The sequence below is a fragment of the Chiloscyllium plagiosum genome, unplaced genomic scaffold (genome assembly GCF_037043375.1).
Source record: "Chiloscyllium plagiosum isolate Xiang-an unplaced genomic scaffold, Cpla_swu_hap1 HiC_scaffold_1, whole genome shotgun sequence".
NCBI lineage: Eukaryota > Metazoa > Chordata > Chondrichthyes > Orectolobiformes > Hemiscylliidae > Chiloscyllium > Chiloscyllium plagiosum.
In genome coordinates this window covers 140405840-140428736 of record NW_028270139.1, presented here as the reverse complement: position 1 = coordinate 140428736, position 22897 = coordinate 140405840, and positions in this window count along the sequence as shown.

Below are 22897 nucleotides of genomic sequence, written 5' to 3'. Positions count from 1 at the left end.
ATTCTTCCTGAAGAAGGGCCTGTGCCCGAAACGTCGAATCTCCTGTTCCCTGGATGCTGCCTGACCTGCTGTGCTGTTCCAGCAATAAAGTTTCAACTTTGATCTCCAGCATCTGCAGACCTCACTTTCTCCTCGAAGATATCCATCTAACTCAGCCCTGCATAGATTTCAGGAGCTTCTTCCACTGCTGTGTATGCAAGAGCATTTGATTTTCCACCGACAATCTGAGAAAAAGAATTCTTCCTCATCTCACGCTGAAATGGGTGATCCCTAAATTGTAACCTATACTAGCTAATTCCAGACTCAGCAAAATGGGGGAATATCCTCTGGGCATCTACTCTATCAAGTCTCCTCATTCTTTGAAACACCAATGCCTATTATATTTAATTTGTTCATTCTCTTTACATAAGACTATTCTTGGAATCAGCCAGTGAGGCTTCTTTGAATTGTTTCCAAAGCAATTGTATCCCTCAGGTAGATGTAATGTCTTCTGTGGCTGTAATATCACTCACCACGTTTTCATATTCCAGTTCAGAAAACCAATGCTATGCTTGGGCCATTAAAATTTGCTGAATTTTGAAAGAATGACTGAGAAATAAGTAAGCACCAAGGGTCAAACTTCCTCTTGAGCTCCTTAGAGATTTGGTTTGATTTGATTGATTTGATTTAGTGTTGTCACATGTACCAAAGTACAGTGAAAGATTTTGTTTTGTGAACAGTACAGACAGATCATAGCAAACAAGTACACACAGATCTTAGAACTTAGACAGAGTGGGGCATACAAGGTTACGACTGCGCAGGAGGTGCGCAGAGCAAGATCAACATTGGATTTGAAATTAGAGAGGTTCATTCATCAGTCTAATAACAGCAGGGAAGAAGCTGTTCTTGAACCTGTTGGTGTGTATGTTCAAATGTCTGTGTCTTCTGCCTGATGGAAGAGGTTGGAAGGGCATATTACCAGGATGGGAGGGGTCTTTGATGTTGCCAGCTTTTCTCTGGCAAGGAGAAATGTAAATGAATTTCATGGATGGGAGGTTGGCTTCTGTGATGGTCTGGGCTGTTCACACAACTTTCTGCAGTTTCTTCTGGTCCCAGGCAGAGCAGTTGCTGTACTAAGGCATTATGAACCCAGATAAAATGCTTTCCATAGCACATCTGTAAAAGTTAGTGAGGGTCCTGACAGGAGTGGGGGAAGAGATGACCTTGACTTTCCTGGCTTGGCTGACTTGTATGGCTCAGGTCTGGACCTACTCCCAGTCTGGACCTACTTTCTTGAGAAAGGACTGTAGTTGGCATTGGACTGTGTACCTGGCCCCTGGCATCATGCTCCTGGTCACTACTGAAAAAAAAACGGCAATGAGTTCATTCAAAGGACCCCTGAGGGGCATGGTGAAATTTCTAACTAGTGCGCTATCACTCGTGCCACCAAACTGTCAAACCGTGTTTGTCTCTTTAGCTAGGGTGGAAGGACACTGCTTGACAATGGAGCACATTGGCCTTGGAGGTTTGGGCAGGTAGCTCTCAGATTGCTAGCCTCTAGATGGCCAAGACATACTGAGGGTCTTCTTGCCAGAAGTAAGCCATCCTTGGCTTGTACTTCCAAGGAGGGAGGGTGGTGACGCGCAGGCTGGAGGTGATCTCTGGAGTGCCTCAAGAGGAACTTTCTGGGAGGTCATCCTCCATCCAGATGCCTCCAGGCATCTACCTGCCTCCTGGTAAGGAAAGACCACTGAGAATGTTTGCTAGGTTCCCTGACTCAACCTTGTCGCCATGCCTTCGGTCCTGGGGACAAATGGCTGGGGCGATGGAGTAGGGATGTGTGCACTTACCTGCAGTCCCTGAGGGTGCTGGACTTGGCTGTCCATGGCAGCTGCCAACCTGTCCACAGAGACAGGCAGACAATCGCATGCTCAAGGCAACTGGGTTCTCATGGCCCAGCTCTGGGGCATTGCATTCCATATTTGGGCATGTGGCCAAAGTCACTGGTTGTCAGCATTACTGAATACTCTCTGATCTGGGGCTGAGCAGGAGCCCGGTGTATGACAGTCTTCTGAATGCCAACAGTCTGGGGCATTTCTTCCTCAGCCAACTGTGGAGCTGGTGCAAGGAGGAGCCCACACTTTCTAAGGCCGACGTTTCCCCTGCAGAGTCAGTATCTGAGCTAGAGGGTATGCAGGTGGCAGTCCTGTCTTTGCTTTCTCTGGGACCTTGGGGAGGTGTCTCCCCCAGAGGTCAGGGAGGTAGCTTCTGCTGGAGAAGTTCTTTTTCTCTACAAGGGCCTTGGCTGTCCCACCATACTTACAGGAACAAGGGAGAGATGGCACCACGACCAGTAGTTAGAGGAAGTGGGCAATGAATTCTTCCAGAAGAGTAATGTTGTGAAACTTGAAAAGGCTCAGAGAAGATTTGTAAGGATGTTCCTGGGGTTGGAGGGTTTGAGCAAGAGGGAGAGGCTGACTGGAGTCATGGAGATGTACAGCACGGACACAGACCCTTTGGTCCAACAAGTGCATGCCAACCAGATATCCCAACCTAATCTAGTTCCATTTGCAAGTGTTTGGCCCACATCCCTCTAAACCCTTCCTACTCATACACCCATCCAGATATCTTTTTAAATGTTGCGATTGTACCAGCCTCCTCCACTTCCTCTGGCAGTTCATTCCATACAGGTGCCATGAAAAGGTTCACCTTACATCCCTTTCAAATCTTTCCCCTCTCACCCTAAACCTAATGCCCTCTAGTTCTGGACTTCCCCCATCCCAGGGAAAGGACCTTGTCTATTCACCCTGTCCGTGCACCTCATGATTTTATAAACCTCTTTCAGGTCACCCCTCAGCCTCCAATGTTCCAGAGAAAACAGTCCCAGCCTATTCAGTCTTTCCCTCCAACCTTGGCAACATCCCTGCAGATCTTTTCTGAACCCTTTCAAGTTTCATAACATCTTTCCTATTGCAGCGAGACCAGAATTGCACACAGCATTCAAAAAGTGGCCTAACCTATATCCTGTACAGCCGCAACATGACTTCCCTACCCCTATAATCAAATGCTCTGACCAATAAAGGAAAGCATACCAAACGCCATCTTCACTATCCTATCTAATTGCGACTCAGCACGGTGGTTCAGTAGTCAGCACTACTGCCTTACAGTGCCAGGGACCCGGGTTTGATTCCAGCCTTGGGTGACTTGTCTGTATGGAGTTTGCACATTGTCCCCATGTCTGCATGTGTTTCCTCTGGGCTCTCTGGTTTTCTCCCACAATCCAAATATGTGCCGCTTAGGTGAATTTGCCAAGCTAAATTGCCCATAGTGTTCAGGGATATGTTGGTTAGGTAGATTAGTTAGGGGAAAATGTAGGGTAATGAGTCTGGATGGGACACTTTTTGGTCGTCAGTGTGGACTTACTGAGCCAAAGGGCCTGTTTCCACACTGTAAGGATTCTAATTCTACTTTCAAGGAACTATGAACCTGCAGTCTAAGGTCTCTTTGTTCAGCAACACTCCCAGGACCTTACCATTAAGTGTATAAGGCCTGCCCTGATCTGCCTTTCCAAAATGCAGCACCTCACATGTATCTAAATTAAACTCCATCTGCCACTCCTCGGCCCATTGGCCCATCTGATCAAGATCCCATTGTACTTTGAGGTAACCTTATGCAGTGTTCACTACACCTCCAATTTTGGTGTCATCTGCACACTTGTGAACTATACCTCCTATGTTCACATCCAAATAATTTATATAAATGACAAAAAGCAGTGGACCCAGCACCGATCCTTGTGGCATACTACTGGTCACAGGCCTGCAGTCTGAAAAGCAACCCTCCACCACCACCCTCCGTCCTCTACCTTTGAGCCAGTTCTGTATCCAAATGGCTAGTTATCCCTGTATTCCGTGAGACCTGACCTTGCTAACCAGTCTACCTTGAAGAGCCCTGTCAAATGCCATACTGAAGTCCACATAAATCACATCCACTGCTCCGCCCCTATCAATCTCTTTGTTACTTCTTCAAAAAAAACTCAATTAATTTAATTTGACATGATTTCCCAAACACAAAGCCATGCTGACTATTCCTAATCAGTCCTTGCCTTTTCAAAGACATATAAATTATGTCCTTCAGGATTCCATTCAACAACTTGCCAACCACTGATGTCAGGCTCACCGGTCTATAGTTCCCTGGATTTTCCTAACCACCTTTCTTAGGCTGCAGCTTTGTTCCCTGGGGTGACCCTCTAGAGGTTTATAAAATCGAGGGGCATAGATAGAATGAATAGGGTGGGTCTTTTTCTCAGGGTAGACGAGTCTAAAACTAGAGGTCATAGATTTAGGGTGGGGCTAGAGAAGATTTAAAAAGGACCAAAGGGGTAACTTAGGCGCGTGTATGGAAGGAGCTGCCAGAGGAAGTGGTGGAGGTGAATATATTTACAACATTTAAAAGGCATCGGTTTGGATGTATGTATGGAAGGGTTTACAGGAATATGAGCCAAATGGTGGAAAATGGGACTAGGTCAGATTAGGATGTAAGGTTGATGCAGATGAGTTGGACCGAAGGATTTGATTCTGTGCTGTGTAACTCTAGGACTCTATGACTCTATGAAAGAGATTGACAGCGGGGTTACTTTGAGAGTTGCAGTGGAAGCAGAGGGGTGCTTACCCTGTTGGTGGGACATGACTATCTTAGCAATCCCACAGGAACAATCCCAGTCTTCTCCAACTAGTGACAGGATTCATTTCCAATCTCGCCAAGACATTAACCGCCTCAACCTGTCTACCTCCCTCCCCCACTCCAACCTCTCACCCTCACAACACGCAGCCCTTCACTCCCTCTGCTACCATCCCAACCTCACCATTAAGCCAGCGGAGAAATGGGGTGCAGTGGTAGTTTGGCGCACTGACCTCTACACCGCTGAAGCCAGACGCCAACTCGAAGACACCTCCTCCTACTGCCCCTCGACCATGATCCCACCCCCCATCACCAAACCATCATCTCACAGACCATACAGAACCTCATCACCTCAGGAGATCTCCCACCCACAGCTTCCAACCTCATAGTCTGGGAACCCCGCACTGCCCGGTTCTACCTTCATCCCAAGATCCACAAGCCTGACCACCCTGGCCGACCCATTGTCTCAGCCTGCTCCTGCCCCACTGAACTCATCTCCACCTACCTCGATACTATCCTATCCCCTCTAGTCCAGGAACTCCCCACATACGTTCGAGACACCACCCACACCCTCCACCTCCTCCAAGACTTTCGTTTCCCCGGCCCCCAATGCCTCATCTTCAGCATGGATATCTAATCCCTCTACACCTCCATCCGCCATGACCAGGACCTCCAAGCCCTCCGTTTCTTCCTCTCCCGACGTCCCCAACAGTACCCTTCCACTGACACTCTCAGTCGTTTGGCTGAACTGGTCCTCATCCTTAACAATTTCTCCTTCGAATCCTCCCTTTTCCCCCAGACCAAAGGGGTAGCCATGGGCACCCGTATGGGCCCCAGCTATGCCTGTCTCTTTGTTGGCTACATAGAACAGTCCATCTTCCGTAGTTACACCGGCACTACTCCCCACCTCTTCCTCCGCTACATTGATGACTGCATTGGCACCACCTCGTGCTCCCACGAGGAGGTTGAGAATTCATCAACTTCACCAACACATTCCACCCTGACCTTAAATTTGCCTGGACCATCTCTGACACCTCCCTCCCCTTCCTGGACCTCTCCATCTCCATTAATGACGACCGACTTGACATTGACATTTTTTACAAACCCACCGACTCCCATAGCTACCTGGATTACACCTCTTCCCACTCTACCACCTGCAAAAATGCCATCCCATTTTCCCAATTCCACCACCTCCGCCGTATCTGCTCGCAGGAGGACCAGTTCCACCACAGAACACACCAGATGGCCTCCTTCTTTAGAGACTGCAATTTCCCTTCCCACGTGGTTAAAGATGGCCTCCAATGCATCTTGTCCTCATCCCGCACCTCCGCCCTCAAACCCCAGCCCTCCAACCGTAACAAGGACAGTACGCCCCTGGTGCTCACCTTCCACCCTACCAACCTTCACATAAACCAAATCATCCGCCGACATTTCCGCCACCTCCAAACGGACCCCACCACCCGGGATACATTTCCCTCCCCACCCCTCTCCGCCTTCCGCAAAGACCGTTCCCTCCGTGACTACCTGGTCAGGTCCACACCCCCCTACAGCCCACCCTCCCACCATGGCACCTTGCCCTGCTACTATAGGAATTGCAAAACCTGTGCCCACACCTCCTCCCTCACCTCCATCCAAGGCCCTGAAGGAGCCTTCCACATCCATCAAAGTTGTACCTGCACATCCACAAATGTCATTTATTGTATCTGTTGCTCCCGATGCGGTCTCCTCTACATTGGGGAGACTGGACGCCTCCTCGCAGAGTGATTTAGGGAACATCTCCGGGACACTTGCACCAATCAACCACACCACCCTGTGGCCCAACATTCCAACTCCCCCTCCCACTCTGCCGAGGACATGGAGGTCCTGGGCTTCCTTCACCGCTGCTCCCTCACCACCAGACGCCTGGAGGAAGAATGCCTCATCTTCCGCCTCGGAACACTTCAACCCCAGGGCATCAATGTGGACTTCAACAGTTTCCTCATTTCCCCTCTCCTCACCTTCCGCCAGCTCCAACCTTCCAGCTCAGCACCGCCCTCTTGACCTGTCCCACCTGCCTATCTTCCTTTCCACCAATCTACTCCACCTTCCTCTCTGACCTATCACCTTCATCCCCACCCCCATTCACCTATTGTACTCGATGCTACATTCTCCCCACCCCCACCCCCCTCTCATTTATCTCTCCACCCTGCAGGCTTCCTGCCTCTACTTCTGATGAAGGGCTTTTGCCTGAAACGTCTATTTTCCTGCTCCTCGGATGCTGCCTGACCTGCTGTGCTTTTCCAGCACCACTCTAATCTGGATTCTGTACCTTGTCATTAGTGAAATGTCTGATGTCAGGCACCCCCCCTACATGGACTGTCCTTTTATATCTTATTTGGGGGTTGTTTTCTCCATGAATGAGGGAAAGGAAGAAATCGGGTGTGATGAAAGTGTGAGTCATGCCTGTTTGTGCTGGTCAGGTGGGGAAAAGCTGGTGAGGGGGAAGGCAGCACAGCAGCCATTTAGGGTTAGTGCTATGGGAGGCTGGCAGGAAGCTATTGTGAGTGGAGACAGATGTTATAGTCAGAGCGAAGGAGCATAAGCATTGGTGGGAAGTGAATGCAGTAGCAGAGACAGCGTGAGTGTGTTGTAGCAAAGTATGGAACTTACCCTGGCAAAGCTAAGGAGGCCATTCACCTTCTTATAGCTGTATCTCCTCTTCCTGGAGACCACATGAAGCCAGATGGCAACCTCGACTCAATCACCAGGGTCGGGTGGCATATCTTTCTCTGCCACTTCACTGAGAAACAGAGACCCCTCATCTGTACACCCCCTCCTCCAAGACCTCCTGGTCCTTATTGGAGATTCGCAGCTCCACTTTCCTTTCTCCGATGAGAATGTGATCCAGTAGGGACCGCTGCAGAACGCCAATGACTGTGTGGCTGCACAGCAGGCTTTTAAATATCATGTGTTACCGGGGTGTTGGTCTTTCAATGGCTATCTAGTGAGAGTTGACTTGTTCCAGGAATAGTGCATAACGAGATTGTACTGGAATCAGGCTGGAGGGTGGTGTGAGGTAGGTAGCTACTGAGACAGGCTTAGTAAGATATAGCAAGAGATCTCACCAGGTCTTACAGTGAGAAACCTTCCAAAAAGCTCACCAAAAATGACACATGGCCAAAAGGATATTTAGACCTATATCGTTTCAGAACAAGGTTACTAAATTGGTTGCAATTACTAAGAAATGTGGTGGCACGAGTGGAGGCAGTGTGTTTTGACTGAGTCGTGCCCTGTAAGTGATCATTCCTTCAACAGCAGTGCGTCAAAATCCAAGAACACCTTTCCTAAATAGCACTGTGACTGTACCTACACCAAATGGACTGTCCCAGTTAAAGTAGGGAAGGGCAAGGGTAATCAGAGACTCCAGTCTGTTCATTCTTCACTAACTGCTATTTTCTGAAGAAATAAAAATGGACAGAATGTTATGGGGGTCTGAACGATATGAGCTGTGGCAGAAAATGTGACAGAACCACAGAAGAAATTCAGAAAGGCCCAACTTGACATCAAGCGTCAAGTTTATTTTTATTCATTGATGGGGATTTACCCTCACTGGTTAGGCCAGCATTTATTGCCTATTCCTAACTACACAGAGGGCAGGTGAAATTCAGCCACATTGTTGTGGATTTGGAATCGGTCAGATCAGATAAGGATGGCAGCTTCCTTCCCTAATGGACAGCAGTGAAGCAGATGAGCTTTTCCAACAATTGATGAGTTTCAGGTAGATTCTTAATTCCAGACTTTTAATTGAAATTAAATTCCAACATTTGCCATGGTAGGATTCAAATCCAGGACCACAGCTAATTCCAAGAGTCTCTGGATTAATGGTCTATTGATAATACCAATAAGCCATTGTCTCCCGAAAGTGGCGATTTGCCTGTTAGGGAGGATTATTGCTTGTTAATGACCTTATTAACTGGACATTCATCTCATTAATGTGCAGCCTCCTATCCTATCATCTATTATGAGCAAACTAGGTGTTGAGAATTCTAAACATGGAAGTAAGTATGGTACCTGGCGATGTCAGATTGTCCCCTGCTCCAAAGGCCTTTTGGATATCCATCATAAACATCGCGGGAATGCTTCATGGACATTGATCACATGCCCACCTGAGGACATTGGTATCTGACATGTGCCAGTCTCTAGGACATGATTGTGAGTGGGGAAAAATGTTACAGACAATAGTCAGAGAGAAGGAGCATGAGCATTGGTGGGAGGTGAATGCAGTAGCAGAGACAGTGTAAGTGTGTTGTCGCAAAGTATGGAACTTACACTGGCAAAGCTAAGGAGGCCACTGACCTCCCTATAGCACTGCTGGCTGTATTTCCTCTTGCCTACTCATCTTTTCCTCATTGGGGTAAGGAGCTGAAATCGGGCAGCTGACTACCTTTCTTGACTCTTTCTGCACCGTTTTTAGTCGAATTCCTCATGGAATGAGGGAGAGGCCAGTATTAATGGAGACAAAACTGGTTGGCATAGTAGTTATTTCTGGCGCTGGTGAGAGATGTCCTGAATGGTGAGTAGGCAGTGCTGAGGACATATAGGGTTAGTGGTGTCTGGGGTTGAGATAGGAGGGACAGTGAGTGTTGCAGGCAATAGTGAACGTGAATCTTGCTGGGAGGTGGGCCCAGCAGCAGAGATAGCGTGAGTAGAACAGAGAAGATAACAACACTGACGCTGGCAGAGGGGACAAGAATGCTGTGCATTCCTCCAGACACTGAGACTTCAAGGCCTGATGTCATGACCTCAGTCCTGGGATAGGAGGATATCCCGGCACTGCACCATCGTATTCTGCAGGACCTCCACATTTATGCCAGCAGTTTTCATTTCTCTGCCATGACTAGGGCAAATATGACCAATGCAGGCAGCTTTGTATTGGCAGTGTTTGTCTGAGTGTATAATGGTCTTTTAAAGATGGCATTGGTGCCAGGGCAGCTAGTCCAATCTGGGTTGTCCTGGTAGTGGTAATCGGCAGCTCCTTATCATGTTCTGGGAACAGTAAGTAGTAGGATGGAGCGAGTGGGTAAGAAGGACACAAAATGAGCAGACGGTAGATAGTTAATGAGGCACATTTGGTAAGGTATAGCAAGAGATCTTACTCGACCTCGCATAGTGAAATCCTCCAAATATCTGGATGAAGCTGACACTTTACTAAAAAAAGTAAGATTCAGTCCACTGTCTTTATCCAGAGAAATTACAGCCACTTTAGTCATGCATGAAATCTGTTTACTGCAGTTTGCAGACACTCGTTTTAAATAGATGTTGAAATTGACTGGGTTTGCTATGAGGTACACTGCTTCCTATAAGTCCTCTTTATATTTCACCCTGGCTCCAACTCATTGACTGATGCTGATGTCAATAGCCATGCCACACCCATTCTCCATCTTTAACTGGAGTCGAGATTAAGTGCATCTTAACCCACAATCCTCTGACCCAGAGGCAAGAGTGCTAGGAACTGGGCCAAGTTTGCAATGTTGAACTATACTGTAGTTCATCATAAATTAAGAAGCAGACTGCATTATTGTTCTCAAGGGGACCACAAACATTGTTTAGAAAAAAAAAGGTTGCAAAGAAGACATTTTCCCATTCTATGTGATGAGTTTGAAGCCAGTATTCTGACATACTATACCACCCAATCCTCCCACGCACATTTTCTGAGGCTGAAGAAGTGCTGGAGTAATCGAAGTATGAAAATGCGTATACAAAAAAAACAAAGTACTTCCCATTACAATCCAGATTTTTTTCCCCATACAAATTTTAGAAAAAACATTTAGTTACTGACTCGTCTGAAAAACAGACTGTCTCTCTGAGTTATATTTTGAGTTTTGGATCAAACTGCCAGAGGAAGTGGTGGAGGCAGGTTCAATTATAACATTTAAAAAGCGTCTGGATGGGTATACAAATAGGAAGGGTTTAGAGGGATATGGGCCAGATCGAGATACCTGGTCGGTGTGGATGAGTTGGACTGAAGAGTCTGTTTCTGTGCTGTATAACTCTATGACACTCTGACTCTGACTCTGTGAGTGTTGTTGGAGCTGCACCCATTCAGACAAGTTGAGAATATTCCATCACACTCCTGATTTGTGCCCTGTAGATAGTGGACAGACTTTGGGAGTCAGGAGGTGAGTTGTTCACTGCAGTATTCCTAGTGTCTGATCTGTTTTTGTAGCCAGAGTACTTACATGATCAATCACCTGAGTTTCTGGTCACTGGTATGCCCCAGTGATGTTGGAGATTCAGTGAGTGTCACAGGGTGATGGTTAGTTTCTCTCTTATTGCAGCTAGTTTCACAACTGCCCTGGGACCCTCAGCATCCTCAACATTAACATCGGCTTCATCAGACTCAGAGTCCTCTTCATCCTCCTCTGACAGGCAGCAACTTCATGTTGGCAAGTCATGTTACAATTATGTAAGACTTATTTCGGCCACATTTGGAATACTGTGTACTGTTCTTGTCGCCACATTACCAAAAAGATGTGGATGCTTTGGAGAGGGTGCAGAGGAGGTTCACCAGGATGTTGCCTGGTATGGAGAGTGCTAACTATGAGGAGAGTATGAGTAGATTAAGATTATTTTCATTAGAAAGATGGAGGTTGAGGGGAGGTGGGGCAGCCTGGTTGAGGTCTACAAAATCATGGGAGGTATCGACAGGGCGGATAGTAAGAAGCTATTTCCCAGAATGGGGGACTCAATATACTAGGGGTCACGAGTTTAAGGTGAGAGGGGAAACGTTTAAAGGAGATATGCATGGAAAGTATTTTATGTTGAGGTTGGTGGGTGCCTGGAACGCTTTGTCATCTGACATGGTAGAGGCGGGCATGATAGCATCATTTAAGATGTATCTAGACAGATACATGAATGGACAGGGAGCAGAGGGATACAGATCCTTAGAAAATAGGCAACAGGTTTAGATGGAGGATCTGGATCGGTGCAGGCTTGGAGGGCTAAAGGACCTGTTCCTGTGCTGTAATTTTCTTTGCTCTTTGTTCATCTCCCTCACAGCTAAATTCTCCCCCTGTCATTGAGCTAGATTGTACAGGGTACAGTAAAAGGTTGCCATTCTGACCATTGAACTGTCCAAAGCTCTGCGGTACAGAGTGCCAGTAAGTCTGTGGAGAAAAGAGAACTGTAGTAACAACAGGGCGAGAGTGTAGTTAGGTAAATCGATTCTGTTGTCTGCAGCAAAGACAGAAAGCCCTGAAAGCTACTATGTGCCAAGATTCAGGATTTCTCTCCTGGCCTGGGGAGGAGTTGAAGTAGGAGGGGAAGAATCCAATTGTCATCCACATTGGTGCCAATGACCAATCACCAGCAGAGCAAGGGATGAGTTTCTGGTGAGTGTACAATAACTTGAGACTAAATTAAAAAGTAGAACCATAAATCTCTGGGTTACTACCTGAACAAATTGGCATAGGGTAAATAAGGTTAGAGAAGTAAATGCGTGGCTCAAAGATTGGTGTGGGAGAAATGGATTCCCATTCATTGGATACTAGCAACAATATTGTGGAAAGAGAGAGCTGTCTTGTTTCAATAGGCGTCATCTGAACTATGTTGGGACCAATATCCTGGCAAATTGTATAACTAGAGTTGTGTTTTTTTTTAAATCAACATGTTTGGAGATATTGTCACACACCTCCAGCAGGTGAGTTTTGAACCAGATCTTGTGGTACAGCGGTAGAGACTTTATCAGCACAAAAGACTCTGGTAACTATGGTAGTGAACAGGGCTTTAAATTAATTAGTGCAGGGTGGGCGTGTAGTATTTGAATGAAGGGAAGTTTACATAATCAAAAAGAAACAAGCAAGCAGGGTATTGACGAGGTGAACAATAATCCAAGTGCTACAGGAAAAGACAGAAAATATAAACAGAAAACTGCACCAGTCTTCATCTGAAAGCATTTGTAACAAGCTAGGTGAGTTGACAGCACAAATAGATTTAAAGAATATAATTCAATAGCTATCACAAAGACATGTGATAACTATTGAATTATAGCTGGGCACTCACAATTCAAGGGGATTCAATGTCTTGGAAAATATGCAAGAAGAAAAAGGGGGTGGGTTAGCAGTGTTAATAATGGAAGGTATCAGTGAGGTAATGCATTGTTAGAAAGTCTGGAACTCGTGATGTGGAATGAGTTTGAGTGGAAATAAGGAAGAATAAGGCGAAGAGGTCATGGATGGCATTCACCTATAGATTTCTGAAGATTTACCCTGTTGGACAAGTTATAAATCAGGAAATGATGGAGATGTGTCAGATGGGCTCTACAATTAAAAGTATGGTCTTAATTAGAAACTAGGCTTGAAATTTCAGATGAGCAATGGTAACATGGAAGACACATTTCTAGAGCCTACCAGGGATTGTTTCTTAGAGCAGTACACTGCCCAATCTATCCAGGAGCAGGCTATTTCAGATCTAGCAACGTGTAATGAGGTTGGATTAATAAAAAATTGGATGATTAAGGATTCGCTATGGGGTAGTGACGATAATATAGTTAAATTTCAAATTCAATTTGAGGGAGAGCAAATTGAGTCTCAAACCAGTGTCGCCAACTTAACTAAGGTCTATTACAGAGGACAGAGGAGTGAAGAAAGAGTTTTATGTAGTGGGTTGGGAAAATAGACTAAGGGGAAAGTTGGCAGATGAGCAGTGTCAGACATTTAAACAGATATTTCATATCCCCAGTGAATCATTTATTCCATTTAATCAACAGGACTTCATGAGAAGGAAGAACCACCTGAGGTTAATAATAATGGCCAAAGAGAGCATCCAATCAAAAACAAAGGCATAGATAGTGAATACTATGGGTAGAGCAATTATTATAAAAGTAAATTAGTGAGAATGTGTAGCTAATTTGATTGTCAGACTCTTAAAGGAATCCCCTGGGGTGTTGATAATGGGGAACTGGGAAATAACAGATAATTTAAACCAATATTTTGAACTGATCTTCATGCCGGAGGACACTTATAAACATCCCAAAAATATTAGATAAAGAAGATGGGAGGAAAAGTCTTGTAATAGTCTCTACTACTAGCCGCAAAGTATTTGAAAAATTAATATCACTGACAACAAACTAAAGGCATTGAAGGTATGGTTAGTAAGTTTGCAGACGACACGACAATGAGTGGCACAGCAGAAAATAAAGAAGATTTTCTAAGATTACAAAGGGAACTTGGTGAATTGTGTCAGTGAACTGAAAAATGGCAGCTAGAGTTCAACCAGGATACATGCGAGGTATTGCATTAGAACTTTTCCAAATGATGGTTGGACTTTGGGTCATATTGTAGGGACCTAGGGGTTCAGGTCATAATATTTTTGAGGTTTGCGCCACATATAGAAAGGGTGGTTAAAAAGATTTTAGGAGTTAGGAAGCCATATTGAGGTTGTACAGGACATCAGTGAGGCCTGTTCTGGAATATTGTGTCCAGTTCTGGTTTGCCCAGTTATAGGAAGAATATTATTAAGTTGGAGAGGGTTCAAAAGAGATTTACAGAATGTTGCTGGGTATGGGAGATTTGAGTTACAAAGAAAGGCTGGATAAACTGGATATTTTCACTGGAGTGTTAGAGTTTAAGAGGTGACCTTATAGAAGTTTATAAAATCATGAGTGGTATAGATAGGGTTAATGGTAATCTTTTCCCTAGGATGGGGGATTTCAAAACTAGGGGGCACATTATTAAGGTGAGAAGAGAGAGACTTAAAAAAGACATGAGGGGCAAAAGCTTTACACAGAGAGTGGTTTGCGTGTGGAATGAACTTCCTGAGGAAGTAGTGGATGTGGGCACAATTACAATATTTAAAAGACATTTGGATAAGTACATGAATAGAAAAGGTTTGGAGGGATATAGCCTAGGAGCAGGCAGATGGGACTAGTTTAGTTTGAGATTATGTTCGGGGTATGGACTGGTTGGACCAAAGGGTTTGCTTCTATGCTGTATGACTCTATCACTCTGTGACTTGATATTCTGTATCCAACAGTATTAAAGGTAGTGGCTGCAGAGATAGTGGAGGCAATGGTCAAAATATTCCAGAACTCAATGGATTCTCAGAGGGTTGCAATAGATTGGAAAACTGCAGGTGTCTGCAAGCTGAAACACCTTCAGTTTGAACCACGGTCAATACGCTTGCTATGATCCCTATCCACATATAGAGGGTAGATAGGAAGAAACCTTTCCTCAGAAGTCAATAACCAAAAGCACTGTTTTAGGATATTGTGCAGGGTGAAGAGACGGAGGTTTAGAGGAATTTGAGGCTTTTTCTCTCTGGAACGCGCTATCTAAAATGGTAGTTGGAGCGGGAACCCTCCGTATTTAGATCAGCATTTGAAATATCATTGTATACAAGGATACAGGCCGAAGAATGGAAAATGGGATAACAATGGGTGGATGTTTGATGACTGACATGAACACGATAGGCTGAAGGGCCTCATTGCATGCTGTAAAAACTCGCGGACTCTGTAGCTCAATAGAATCTTAATGCCTTTTGAGCCTGAGCAGCTGAACTTTAGCTCCCACAGTTACTCACTAAGTTCTTGGCTGGTCTTGCAGCACTTTTGTTGCCTTTCGCTGATCCAGATACATATTCCTACTCCTCTAGGAGTTGGTCTCTTTAAATTTACAAAAACATTTTTGTTTAAGTCTAATTTCTCTTGGTGATAGAGTAGGCTTGTCCTGAGTAATGCAGCTCCAATTAATAAATTACACATTTTAAAATTAGGCCATTCAGCCTGATTATTCTCCACTGCTATTATGTTCCATTACAAGTCGAGCATAAACCCCACCTTGTGTATCGCACCGAGCAGTATCACAAACTGGAGATGATCCTGACATCGGAATCCCTGTCTCAAAATAAAACTCCTGATCCATTTATTGTGCTGCAAGGGCTTTTATTTTGGGGAGGGTGCTCATGCCTCCTGCTCCTACTCAGATAGTACTCTCAAATAATCTGGCATTTTCTGATGCCTTGTTCCTCTCCCAGTATCTTCACTTAATCAGATAGCTACAGCAGCTTGCTGGATATGGGCATTATATCATAAGTCAGAATGGTAAGTTCTAGACAGGTAAGTAACCTGGACAATTTTCACTGCCCACCCAAGCAGTTTTCACTAAGGAAATTAAAAATGGCTCATAAAGGGCGTGGAATACCCTACCGGCCAATGTAGTTAACTCAGCCACATTAGGGAGATTTAAACAATCCTTGGATAAACACATGGATGATGATGGGATAGTGTAGGAGGACGAGCTGAGAATAGTTCATAGGTCGGCGTAACTTCGAGAGCCGAAAGGCCTGTTCTGCGCTGTATTGTTTTAGGTTCTATGTTCTAAATCAGCTTTAGTGACACCGTGCATTCATCAAACCCGCCAAAGCATGGAGTAAATGCCTTGGTTCAACAACAACCAACAGTGTTTGACTATAATCAATATGGTCTTGCACACTGCACATCTTTTTCCTCACAGATCTCTGATAGACTCACACGACAGAGCAAGAGGTCATCAGCCATCCAGTCTCTGCCGGCTGTTTGAAAGGGACTTTCATTCAGGGAACTAGACTTCACTGATTGGGCCTACATTTATTTCTCATGCCCTTGAGAAGGTGGTGTTGAGCTGCCTTCTTACAATGTTGCAGTTCATTTGCTGTAGGAGGGAATTCTAAGACTTTGACCCAGTGACACTGAAGCAATGATAATGTATTTCCAAGTCACGGTAGTGAGTGACTTGGAGGGCATTTGCAGGTGTTGGTGTTCCCATGAATCTTCTGCCCTCGTCTTACTAAATTTGAAGTGATCATGGGTTTGGAAGATGCTCTCTGAGGTGACTTGGAGAATTTCTGCAGTGCGACTTGAAGACAGTGCGCACTGCTGCTACTGTGTTGGTGATAGAGGGAGTGAATGGTTGTGGATGAGGTGCGAATCAAGCAGGCTGCTTTGCCCTGGATGGTGTCAAGCTTCTTGAGTGTTGTTGGAGCTACATCCATCCAGGCAAGTGGAGAGTGTTCCATCATACTCCTGACTTGTACCTTACAGATGGTGGACAGGCTTTGGAGAGTCAGGTGATGAGTTACTTGCTGCGGTATACCCAGCCCATGACCTGCTCTTGTAGCCACATTAGACAATAGACAATAGGTGCAGGAGTAGGCCATTCTGCCCTTCGAGCCTGCACCACCATTCAATATGATCATGGCTGATCATCCTTAATCAGTATCCTGTTCCTGCCTTATCTCCATAACCCTTGATTCCACAATCCTTGAGAGCTCTATCCAATTCTTTCTTAAATGAATCCAGAGACTGGGCCTCCACTGCCCTCTGGGGCAGAGCATTCCATAGAGCCACCACTCTCTGGGTGAAGAAGTTTCTCCTCATCTCTGTCCTAAATGGTCTACCCCGTATTTTTAAGCTGTTGTCCTCTGGTTCAGCACTCACCCATCAGCGGAAACATGTTTCCTGCCTCCAGAGTGTCCAATCCTTTAATAATCTTATATGTCTCAATCAGATCCCCTCTCAGTCTTCTAAACGTAAGGGTATACAAGCCCAGCCTTATACATTACTTATATGACTAGTTCAGTTCAGTTCTGACCAATGGTAGTCCCCAGGATGTTGATAGTGAGAGATTCAGTGGTGGTAATGCCATTCAATGTTAAAGGGCGAAGGTGACCTTGGCATTGCATAGCGTGAATGTTACTTGCCACTTTTCAGAACAAACGTAGATATTGTCTGGGTTTTGCTGCTAATCAGTATTTTGCTTCATATGATGTCCAACAACCACAGCAATCTTTCTTCCTGCCAGATATGACTACAACCAGAGTCATAGAGTCATAGAGATGTACAGCATGGAAACAGACCCTTTGGTCCACCCCGTCCATGCCGACCAGATCTCCCAACCCAATCTAGTCCCACCTGCCAGCACCCGGCCCATATCCCTCCAAACCCTTCCTATTCATATACCCATCCAAATGCCTCTTAAATGTTGCAATTGTACCAGCCTCCACCACTTCCTCTAGCAGCTCATTCCATACACGTACCACCCTCTGTGTGAAAAAGTTGCCCCAATAGGTCTCTTTCATATCTTTCCCCTCTCACCCTAAACCTATGCCCTCTTGTTCTGGACTCCCTGATCCCAGGGAAAATACTTTGCCTGTTTACCCTATCTATGCCCCTTATAATTTTCTATAAGGTCACCCCTCAGCCTCCGACGCTACAGGGAAAACAGCCCCAGCCTATTCAGCCTCTCCCTATAGCTGAAATCCTCCAAACCGGGCAACATCCTTGTAAGTCTTTTCCGAACCCTTTCAAGTTTCACAACATCTTTCCGATAGGAAGGAGACCAGAATTGCACGCAATATTCCAACAGTAGCCTAGCCAATGTCCTGTACAGCCGCAACATGACCTCCCAACTCCAGTACTCAATACTCTGACCAATAAAGGAAAGCATACCAAACACCTTCTTCACTTTCCTATCTATTTGCGACTCCACTTTCAAGGAACTATGAACCTGCACTCCAAGGTCTCTTTGTTCAGCAACACTCTCTAGGACCTTACCATTAAATGTATAAGTCCTGCTAAGATTTGCTTTCCCAAAATGCAGCACATCGCATTTATCTGAATTAAACTCCATCTGCTACTTCTCAGCCCAAGGGCCCATCTGGTCCAGATCCTGTTGTAATCTGAAGTAACCCTCTTCGCTGTCCACTACACCTCCAATTTTGGTGTCATCTGCAAACTTCCTAACTGTACCTCTTATGCTTACATCCAAATTATTTATGTAAATGACAAAAAGTAGAGGACCCAGCACCGATCCTTGTGGCACTCCACTGATCACAGGCCTCCAGTCTGAAAAACAACCCTCCACCACCACCCTGTGTCTGTTACCTTTGAGCCAGTTCTGTATCCAAATGGCTAGTTCTCCCTGTATTCCATGAGATCTAACTTTGCTAATCAGTCTCCCATGGGGAACATTGTCTAATGCCTTACTGAAGTCCATATAGATCACATCTATATCACTCTGCCCTCATCAATCCTCTTTGTTACTTCCTCAAAAAACTCAGAGGACAATTTTATCCTAGTTTCTATTGATTCCAATCAAAAACTGACAGAACTGCAGGTGTTATAAACCAGAAAGAAAAACAGAAATTGCTGGGAAAGCTCAGCAGGTCTGTCAGCATCTGTGTAGAGAAATCAGAGTTAATATTTTGGGTCGAGTGACCCTTCCTCAGACCTGAAACATTAACTCTGATTTCTCTTCACAAATGCTGCCAGACCTGCTAAGCTTTTCCAGCAATTTCTGGTTTTGTTTCTGTTGATTCCAGTTTTGCCAGGGCTCCTTGATGCCACACTCAGTTGAATGCAGCCTCGATGTCAAGGACTGTCACTCTCATCTCCCCTCTGGAATTCAGCTCTTTTGTCCATGTTTGAACCAAAGCTGTAATGAAGTCTGGAGCTGAGTGGCCCTGACGGCACCCAAACTGGGCCTCACTGAACAGGTTATTGCTGAGCAGATGCTGCTTGATGACACTGTTGATGACACCTTCCATCACTTTACTGATGATTGAAAGTCGACTGATGGGTCGGTAATTGGCCAGGTTGGATTTGTCCTGCTTTTTATGTACAGGATACACAGGGCAATTTTCCACATTGTTGGGTAGGTACCAGTGTTGGAACTGTACTGGAACAGCTTGGCTAGTGGGGTGGCAAGTTCTGGAGCACAAGCCTTCAGTACTATTACTGGAATGTTGTTTGGGCTCATAGCCTTTGCCCATGGAGTAAAGAAATTGTTTGAAGACTAGTATCTGTAATGCTGGAGACCACTGCAGGAGGCCAAGATGGATCATCAACTCTGCACTTCTGATTGGTGTGAATGCTTCAGCCTTATATTTTGCATGAATGTGCTGAACTCTTCAATCATTGAGGATGGAGATATCCCTCCTCTGGTGAGTTAATTGTCCCGATCAGTACAGTTGCTCAAGGTGCCGCTGAGCCACTCACAGTGATGGACACTGAAGTCCCTCAAATATATTCCATGCCCTTTACACCATTAATGCTTCTGCCGAGCATGTGAGATCAGGAAAGCACATCGTGGTGGTGGTGATGGTAGTTGTCGGGGTTGTGGGTGCCACTGGGGATGGAGAGGTGATGTTGGGGAGTGGGTTAGGGGTTGGGCGGTGTTGGTGATGGCTTGACACAATGGGGCCAGTTAGCGGTAATCAGCTGGTGGTTTGCTTGCTCTTGTGCAGTTAAGAGTAACCCTGCGTGTCTGGAGTCACATGTAGGCCGGGCAAGGATGGCAGTTACCTTTCCTAAAGTGCGTTAGTGAACCTGGTGGGTGTTAGACTTTTAATTCCAGCTTGTTATGTCTTGGTGGGATTGAAATTCCAGACATTACCTGATCACTGGATCACTAGTCCAGTGTTAATACCAATGTACCATTGCCTCCCCTTTATTTTATCCTTTTGAAACTTGCCATTCTACTTCCACATCCCTACAGGGCACTGTCTTCCAGATCACAACAGCTTTATAATGTAAAGGAACAGTGTCTTTAACTCACTCTTGGTGGTTTAGCTACTTACCTTAAGTCTATGTCCTCTGGTTACCAACCCGACTGCCAATAAAAACAGTTTGTCCCGATCTTCCCTCTCAAATCCTGTTTATCAGTTGGTCAAAACCCTTGTCACCAGGCGGTTTTCCCAGCACTGATTCCAGAATGAGCATGCAGCAAGGATTCATTTCACTTGTTCATCGGAGGGAGGGAGAATTTGTGCCAAGTATGGCTCAACCACCTGAAGGAGAAGGTTGTGCCCTAAGGATGCTTTTATTTTAAGCAACATTTCCCATCAGAGACACCATCCATCACAATTATACTGAACTGTTCTTTTCTGGTTAATACCAGACCCATTACGTTCCAGAGGTGAATGTTTAATGATAATTGCTGGCCTGATGATGAAGCTGGTTGATTGGAAGCAGCACAAAATGAATGGGTGAGTCCAATAGATCATCCTCTGCAGCATTAAACAAAAAAGGGCTCTATTCATTTTCCAGTGTCAGAACAGCATGTTTCATCTGTGATATGAAACAGGCTCTCTCTCATCAGCAGCAATCAATGTGAATATCATCAAGTTACTGTGAAAGGGGAGGGAGAGAATAGGAACTGAATAAAACAGGCTCAGGTTATTTCAAATCTGATCCTGAGATCCTGCTGGGATTCTGGAGTTCCATCTACATGAAGTAGCAATGAATGTATTTTAGATTAGATTACCCAAAGTGTGGAAACAGGCCCTTCAGCCAAACCAGTCCTCTGAAGAGTAGCCCACCCAGACCCATTTCCCTCTCACTAATGCACCTAACGCTGTGGACAATTTAGCATGGCCAATTCACCTGACCTGCACATCTTTGGATTGTGGGAAGAAACTGAAGCACCCGGAGGAAACCCACGCAGACACGGGGAGAATGTGCAAACTGCGCACAGACAGGCGCCCGAGGCTGGAATCAAACCTGGGACCCTGGTGCTGTGAGGCTGCAGTGGTAACCACTGAACCACCATTGATGGTGGTTCATCTGCATCTTATTCATTGCAGCACTGGGAAAGTCAACATTCATTGTCCTGACTTATGAAGGTGGGATTTGCCTTTGAGGTTTCACAGGCTGTTTCAAAGGTTGGCTAAGAGTCATCTACATCACTGTCGGGCTGGAATTACACAATGTGCTGGCTAGACAACAAGTGTCCTTCTCCAAAGGACATCAAGCAATTCATTGGTTTTTGCAACGGTCTGGGAGTTACATGGGTTGGAATTGTGCACTCACGGAGTTAATAAGCTAAGAGGACGGGAAAGAACTTAATAAGGAGGGGTAGTTGTATACGCAACCCCTGCCTCATTCTCACTTCACTGGAATAACAGTGACTTTCCTGCCCTGTCAGCCAGTGAGGGTGGTTGGTGGCAAATGAATAAGTATTTAAGGGCCTCTGTCTGCTATTGCTGAGCCAACAGGCCTGTCACAATATGGCTGGTCAGTCAGGGCAGGAGGTGGCTCAGAATCAAAGGCATTCAGAACCTGATCAGTACCAGATGGGAGCTGCCCGCTGAGACTCAAATACTGAACTTTGCTTCCAACTCCTCAGACCCCTCTGCATGACCCTTATTCTTGGAAATGCATCCACTCCTACAAATTCTTTACCTTGCTCTAATATGAAGGATGCAATAGCACAGCATTTATACTATGCCAAGCGGAAATCAACTTAGCTTCATGAAGAAGACATCACTGGTCTTTATCAGTCAGTTCATTGAGTACAGGAGTTGAGAGGTCATGTTGCAGCTGTACAGGACATTGGCTACACCACTTTTGGAATATTGCATTTAATTATCATCTCCCTGCCATAGGAAAGGTGTTGCTAAACTTGAAAAGGTGCAGAAAAGATCTACAAGAATATTGCCAGAGTTGGAGGATTTGAGCTATAGGGAGAGGTTGAATAGATTGGGGCTGTTTTCCCTGGAGCATTAGAGACTGAGGGGTGACCTTATAGAGGTTTATAACATCATGAGGGTCATGGATAGGTGAATAGCCAAGGTCTTTATCACAGTGTAGGGGAGTCCAAAACTAGAGGGAAAAGGTTTAAGCTGAGAGGTGGGAATGATTTAAAAAGGATCCGAGGGGCTACATTTTCAGGCAGAGGGTAGTGCGCTTATAGAATAAACTGTCTGAGGAAGTGGTGGAGGCTGGTACAATTACACCATTTAAAAGACATCTGGCTGGGTACATGAAGAGGAAGGTTTTAGAGGGATATGGGCTAAGTGCAGCCAAGTGGGACTAGATTAATGTAGGATATCTAGTTGGCATGGATGAGTTCGACCAAAGGGTCTGTTTCTATGCTGTACTGCTCTATGACCCTATCATGCCTGCCAGGTTTACTGGAGTTTTTTGAGGAGGTACCGAGTACGATAGATAAAAGGGAAACAGTAGATGTAATCTATTTCGATTTCCCGAACATGTTTGTTAAGGTAGTACTTAATAACTTAAAGGCCATGGTTTTGGAGACAGTATATTATTAATGTGGTTGGATGTTGGGTCACCAATAGAAGACACAGGGATGGGATAAGAGGGTGCTGTTTCAGGATGGTAATCTGTAATGCATGGCATTCCACAGGGATCAGTGCAGGGACCACAATTATTTACAATAAATATGAGCGACTTAGATGAGGAAAGTGAATGTACAATAGGCAAGTC